Source organism: Mobula hypostoma, chromosome 31 (genome assembly GCF_963921235.1).
Source record: "Mobula hypostoma chromosome 31, sMobHyp1.1, whole genome shotgun sequence".
In the NCBI taxonomy this organism is placed as follows: domain Eukaryota; kingdom Metazoa; phylum Chordata; class Chondrichthyes; order Myliobatiformes; family Myliobatidae; genus Mobula; species Mobula hypostoma.
Window position 1 is genome coordinate 6,499,650 of NC_086127.1, and position 7,502 is coordinate 6,507,151.

General features: G+C 51.7%; 1 long non-coding RNA gene across 1 annotated transcript; it reads right to left on the minus strand.

The window, feature by feature from the left end:
* Positions 1-1,799: 1,799 nt before the first annotated feature.
* LOC134339946 (uncharacterized) lies at positions 1,800-6,397 on the minus strand. The gene is made up of 3 exons (XR_010016465.1): positions 6,380-6,397; positions 5,133-5,238; positions 1,800-1,852 (listed from the first exon to the last, which is right to left on the minus strand). It is a non-coding gene; the product is annotated as an uncharacterized LOC134339946 (long non-coding RNA).
* Between the last annotated feature and the right edge of the window lie 1,105 nt (positions 6,398-7,502).

Here is a 7,502-nt window from a genome sequence, read left to right on the forward strand (position 1 = left end):
CCCCAACACCTCACATTCAACCTGTGAACTTCAGAATCAGAATTAATATCTTGAAGTGAGATGGTACAGATTTAACAGGTAAAGTGAGGAGATAATCACTGAGAAACTGGACACAGAAGGGGAATGTAAACAGGGGAACAAGGGCTGTGTGAATGGGAAATGCAGGGAGACCGGGATCATCAGTGACTACACTGAGATGGGGAGTAAATACAGGGAGAAGGGAGATCCCACTTTCTCAGGGTAGAGACAAGGGGGAGGTAGAACAGAGAGGGAATTCCTAGGATTGGTGATTATTGACCAGAGACAGGGTACAGACAGGGTGAGTGCAATTTCCCATGTCTCTCTGAGTGAATAAACTCCCTCAGATCAGGGACTGACTCTCTGATTGTTGTTTCAGTTCCAGAGGATGGAAGATTCCTGAGACGGTTGTTCCACAGTATCGCTGCTCTGGATGGAACCCAGGCTGGTTAAACGGTAGGGTCAGGCTCAGTGGGGCTCGGTTATTTTTGGGGAGGGTCACACTGACGATCCCAATCTCTTCAGAGGGCCCCAGCATGGACACAGAACCCTATCTCCCTGAGAGGTCTCCCCAAGGTCACTCACACCGCTCTACGGTCCTGTATCGTCATGGAGTCCGGTGGAGGAGTGCCAACTTCCTGGAGTTGGGTTTCAGAACTGATCTGCCCACAGACCCCATTCTGGATACGACCCGGAAGAGTTTCAACGAATGTGGAGCCAATATTGTGGGATTAGTGTAGGACCAGTGTCAATGGTGTTTGATGGTCACCACGTACCCAGTGGGCCAAAGGGCCTGTTTCTGTGTTATGTGACTCTGTGACTCTCTCTCCCTTCCTCTCTCACCTCTGTCTATCACTTTCTCGCTCTCCCCATTCCCCCCAACACCTCACATTGTGTCAATGCTTCCTGTTTCAAACTGTGAACTTCAGAATCAGGTTTAATATCACCGGCAGATGTTGTGAAATGGGTTGACTTTAGGGCAGAAGTACAATGAAATACAGGATAAATAGATATAAGGGAGGGAAAGAAACTGACAGTAATTATATAGATGTCCATTAAATGATTAAGTTAAAATCAGTAATGCAAAAAATACAGAGATTAAAAAGTAGTGAGTTACTGTTCATGGGTTCAATGTCCATTTAGGAATCATATCATTTTGGGGAAGCAGGTGTTCCTGAATCACTGAGTGAGTGTCTTCAGGCTTCTGTATCTCTTCCCAACAGTAACAATGAGAAGAGGACACGTCCTGGGCGGTGAGGATCCACAATGATGGGCGCTGCCTTCCTAAGGCACAGCTCCATGAAGATGTCTTGGAGACTACGGGGACGAGAACCCATGATGGAGCTGACTAATTTTATCAGTTTCTGCAACATAGCTTGATCTTGTACAGTGGCCCCTTTCCACCCCAATACCAGATGGGGAGTCAGAATGCTCTCCATGGTACATTTATGGAAGTTTGAGTGTTACAGGTGACAAACCAAATCTCCTCAACTTTCACCAAATGTGACCTGTGTCTATGATGTGAAAACCCTTCTGTTCTCAGTCTGTTTGCATCCAGTGGCAAACAGGAGAACAGAACAGGGCAGAATTAGCCAGAGGGATGTTCCTAATCGAACTGTAATGGCCACAGAAGCAAGAGTGAGTAATTTGGAAAGTTTTGCAGAGAAACTGAATATTCAGCCTCACAAACTACATGGCATCTCTCTGACCCTCTCTCACTCCCCTCCCCCCCTTTCTGTCTCACTCCCTGTATCAACTCACCACCCTATTCCAGGAACTCCTCTCAGTTCTGTCGGTGGGTGAATTTGCATCTGTGGCTTTCAACACGTGATACCTGCAAGAGTGAACTGAACAGTCCTTTGTTCACAATCTGTGTGTTTTTTGTTTCCTATAATTTCCTGTTGTTTGCCTCCCACCCTTCATAAAGAGTGGAGTGACAATTACAATTTTCCATTCCTCCAAAACCATCCCAGAATCTAGTGATTTGAAAGATCACTACTAATTCCTCCACAATCACTTCAGGCACCTCTTTCAGGACCCTGGGGTGTAGTCCATCTCATCCAACTGACTTATCTACTTTCAGACCTTTCAGCTACCCAAACACCTTCTCCTTAGCAATAGCAACTACACTCACTGCTGCCCCTGACACTCGAGTTTCTGGCATACTGATGGTGTCTTTCACAGTGAAGACAAATACACGATACTTACAACAGGAATTCTACAGATGCTGGAAATTCAAGCAACATACATCAAAGTTGCTGGTGAACGCAGCAGGCCAAGCAGCATCTATAGGAAGAGGTGCAGTCGACGTTTCAGGCCGAGACCCTTCGTCAGGACTAACCGAAGGAAGAGTGAGCAAGGGATTTGAAAGCTGGAGGGGGAGGGGGAGATGCAAAATGAGAGGAGAAGACAGGAGGAGGAGGGATAGAGCCGAGAGCTGGACAGGTGATAGGCAAAAGGGGATACGAGAGGATCATGGGACAGGAGGTCCGGGAAGAAAGACAAGGAGGGGGGGTGTGACCCAGAGGATGGGCAAGAGGTATATTCAGAGGGACAGAGGGAGAAAAAGGAGAGTGAGAGAAAGAATGTGTGCATAAAAATGAGTAACAGATGGGGTACGAGGGGGAGGTGGGGCCTCAGCGGAAGTTAGAGAAGTCGATGTTCATGCCATCAGGTTGGAGGCTACTCAGACGGAATATAAGGTGTTGTTCCTCCAACCTGAGTGTGGCTTCATCTTTACAGTAGAGGAGGCCGTGTATAGACATGTCAGAATGGGAATGGGATGTGGAATTAAAATGTGTGGTCACTGGGAGATCCTGCTTTCTCTGGCGGACAGAGCGTGTGTCAGCGCGATGTGGCATTTTATATATTGGTGAGACCCGACGCAGACTGGGAGACCGCTTTGCTGAACATCTACATCCACATCCCATTCCCATTCTGACATGTCTATCCACGGCCTCCTCCCACTGAACTTGTATCTGCATACCTCGTTTGTTTTATTCCCCCTTGTTCAGTCCCTTCCTACCTATCTGTCACACTTCACGCGCTCTCGATCTTTTCAATGTCTTTTAGCTCCTTGGTCCCGATTGTCTCATGTTCACTATGGATGTCCAAACCAATATACTTCCATTCTTCATCAGGTGGGCATTAAAGCTTCATAGTTCCTTCTGAACAACAGAGTCAACCAGTTCCCCTCTACCACCACTCTCCTCCGTCTGGTGGAACTGGTCCTCATCCTCAATAATTTCTCCTTCAGTTCCTCCCACTACCTTCAAACCAAAGGTGTAGCCATGGGCACTCACATGGGTGCCAGCTGTGCCTCCTTTTTTGTCGGCTACATTTAACATTCCTGTTCAAAGTGTACACCGGTATTGCTCCCCAACTCTTCCGACGCTACATCGATGACTGCATTGGTGCTCATTCCTGCACCCAGGCCGAGCACATCAACTTCATCAACTGTGCTTCTAACTTCCATCCTGCCCTCAAATTTACCTGGTCCATTTCTGACACCTCCCTCCCCTTTTTCAATCTATCTACTGATATCTTTTATAAACCCACCTGGACTATACCTCATCCCACCCTGTCACTTGTAAAAATGCCATCACCCTTCATTCCGGAACTACTGAGATGTCTTCCTCCTGCAAAAAAAAAGGGTTTCCCTTCCTCCTCCATCAATGCTGCCCTCACCCGCATCTCTTCCATTTTGCACACATCTGCCCTCACCCCATCCTCCCGCCGCCATACCAGGGATAGAGTTCCTTTTCCCTCACCTACCACCCCACCTGCTTTCGTATACAGCACATATTTCTACATAACTTCTGCCAGTTCCAACGTGATCCCACCACCAAGCAAATCATTCCCTCCCCCACACACCCCGCCCCCACTTTCCACAGGGATCGCTCCCGACACAACTCCCTGTCCACTCGTCACTCCCCACTGACTCTTCTTGGCACTTATCCTTGCAAGCGGAACAAGTGTCACAACTTCTCCCACACCTCCACCCTCACTACCATTCAGGGCCCCAAACAATCCTTCCAGCTGAGCTGACACTTCACCTCTGGGTCTGTTGGGGCCATCTACTGTATCCAGTGCTCCTGGTGTGGCCTCCTGTATATCAGAGAGACCCAATGAAAATTAGCAGACTGCTTCGCCACACTCAGGTTGGAGGAGCAACATCTGTCTGGGCAGCATCCAACCAGATGGCATGAACATCGATTTCTCAAGCTTCTGGTAATCACCCCCACCCCACTTCACTATTCCCCATTCCCTTTTCCCTCTTTCACCTTATCTCCTTACCTGCCCATCACTGCCCCAGCTGCTCCTACCCCTTCCCTTTCTCCCATGGTCTTCTACCCTCTACCAGATTCCCCCTTCTCCAACCCTTATCTCTTTCATCAAACTTCCCAGTTCTTTACTTCACCTCCTCCCCCTCTCCCGGTTTCACCTATCACCCGCCACCTTGTACTTCTTCCTCCACTCCCCCCACCTTTTGAATCGGACTTCGCTTCTTTCTTTTCAATCCTGATGAAGGGTCTCAGCCTGAAACTTCGACTGTTTACTCTTTTCCACAGATGCTGCCTGACCTGCTGAGTTCCTCCAGCATTTTGTGTGTGTTGCTTTGGATTTCCAGCATCTGCAGATTGTCTCGTGTCTGTGAGTCTTCTCCTGCTCCTGTTTCTATGTTCTGACATTATTCGTTGTACAAGGTGTTGGTGAGGCCAGATTTGAAATACTATGTTCAGGTTTAGTCACACTGCTACAGCAACAATATCATGAAGCTGGACGGAGTGCAGAGGAGATTTACCAGGATTTTGCCAGGACTCGTGGGACTGAGTTATGGACAGAGGTCGAGCAGGTTGGAACTTTTTGTTTTGTCCCCATTGGAGTGTAGGAGAATGAGTGGTCATCTTACAGAGGTGTAGACAATCATGAGGGACATACACTCAGTGGTGGAGGGGTCTCGGGAGGTAATTCTAGAGCAGAGGGTCAAGGTGGACAGTGTTGCAGAAATTAATTCAGGATAATAGGGGCAGGGATGGGACAGCAGTGATATCTCAGTGGGGAGTAAGATCAGAGGAAATGTTCACCCTCCCAGTCTCAGCTCCATCTCTCACCTCAGCCTGGTTTCCATCTGTTGTTCAATGTTCCCCTGTGGCTCCTCACCAGACGTTGCCTCTGCCTCTGACACGGAGAGTCCATCGCTCTCAGTCTGACACCTTCCTGTAACAGACCCGTCATCAGTGGACTCTGACCATTGGGACTCTGCCCACCTCACACCCTCAGATTTGTCCCTCACCCTCGTGAGCTCCCTCACAACACATCATTCCTCACCCAAGGGAGCCCCACCGCACCAGACCATCCTGCCACCACAGCTCTGTCCCTCACCCTCAGGAGCTCCCTCGCACCAACTATCCTGCTACCTCAGGGTCATTCCTCACCCAAGAGAGCTTCCTCACATCAGAGTGTACCAGTACCTCAGAAGCTCCCTCATCTGTTCCTCAAACCATGCCACCTCTCATCATAGGGAGATCCCTCAAGTCAGGTGGTCCCTCTACCTTGGGAGCTCCCTTGGGTCCATCCCTCACCCTAGGGAGCTCCCTCACCTCAATCCATCCCACTATTTCAGGAGCTTCTCTCAATCTTTTCCTCACCCTAAGGAGCTCCATCAACTCAGCCTATCTGTCTACCTCAGGAGAACCTTCAGCCCATCCCTGGAGCTCCTTCAGCTGAGACCGTCCCCTTACCTCATGAGTTCCCTCAGTCCATCCCTCACCTGAGAGAGTTCCCTCACCTCACATCCATCACTACCTCAGGAGCTACTCAAATCATCACTCAGTCTAAAGAGCTCCATGATCCATAACCCACTCCAGCTTCAGTTCCTCCCTCCCCCGAGACACTCCTCACCCTCAGTCGCTCGCTGAGACCATCCTCACCCTCAGACACTCCCTACCTTCAGACCATCCCTCACTGAGACCCTCCTCACCCTCACACCCTCCCTCAATGAGACCCTCCTCACACTCACACTCTCCCTCTCAGACTCTCAATCACCCTCAGTCCCTCCCTCTCTGAGAACGTTCCTCACCTTCAGACCCACCCTCATCCTCAGACCCTCCTACCGAGACACGGCTTATCATCATTCTCTCCCTCCCTCACCCCAGACACACAATCACCAAGAACATTCCTCACCTTCAAACCCTCCCTCATCCTCAGACCCTCCTACTGAGACTCTGATTATCCTCATTCCCTCCCTCACAGACCTCCTCACCTACTACCCTACCTCACCCTCAGATGCTCCTACATCCTCAGAAGCTCCGTCACAGAGATTCTCCTTACCTACGACCCTCACTCACCGAAACCTCACCCTCAGACCCTCCGTCACCGAGACCCTCCTCACCCTCGGACCCTCCCTCGCCGAGACCCTCCTCACCCTCAGACCCTCCCTCGCCGAAACCCTCCTCACACTCAGACCCTCCCTCACCAAAACCCTCCTCACCCTCAGACCCTCCCTCGCCGAGAACTCCTCAGACTCGGACCCTTCCTCACCGAGACCCTCGGACCCTCCCTCGCCGAGACCCTCCTCACCCTCGGATCCTCCCTCGCTGAGGGCCTCCTCACCTTCAGACCCTCCTCACCCTCGGACCCTCCCTCGCCGAGACCCTCCTCACCCTCGGATCCTCCCTCGCCGAGACCCTCCTCACCCTCGGACCCTCACTCGCCGAGACCCTCGTCACCCTCAGACCCTCACTCGCCGAGACCCTCCTCACCCTCAGACCCTCCCTCGCCGAGACCCTCCTCACCCTCTGACCCTCCCTCGCCGAGACCCTCCTCACCCTCGGACCCTCCCTCGCCGAGACCCTCCTCACCCTCAGACCCTCCCTCGCCGAGACCCTCCTCACCCTCAGGCGGAGCTCGAGCCTCGGGCAGATTAATCGACCAATGACGGTCGGAGGAAGGCGGGACTATCAGGATTGGCGGACTGACCGACCAATAAAAGAACGAGAAAGGTGGGGCTCGCGCGCCGGGCAAACGAATCGACCAGAGGTGGAGGGAGGAGCTCGCGAGCCAAAGGTGTCACCTGAACAAAAACGGTGCGCGGGGTGGGCGGGGTTACCTGAGCAGTGACGCAGCCGTGTGCGGGCGGCAAGCAGGCGAATTGACCAATGACAGGACGGAAGGAGCGGCCCGCGCGGCGGGGAGATGAATTGACCTGTGACCTCAGCCCGGTGTCCGACACGGACACATTGCCGGTGTGGGGGGATTTATCCTGTGAACTGTCCCTCTCTCACCCTCTCTGTCCATTATATTCCCGTGAACTCAGCCCGGTGTCCGACACCGACACATTGCCGGTGTGGGGGGATTTATCCTGTGAACTGTCCCTCTCTCACCCTCTCTGTCCATTATATTCCCGTGAACTCAGCCCGGTGTCCGACACTGACACATTGCCGGTGTGGGGGGATTTATCCCGTGAACTGTCCCTCTCTCAC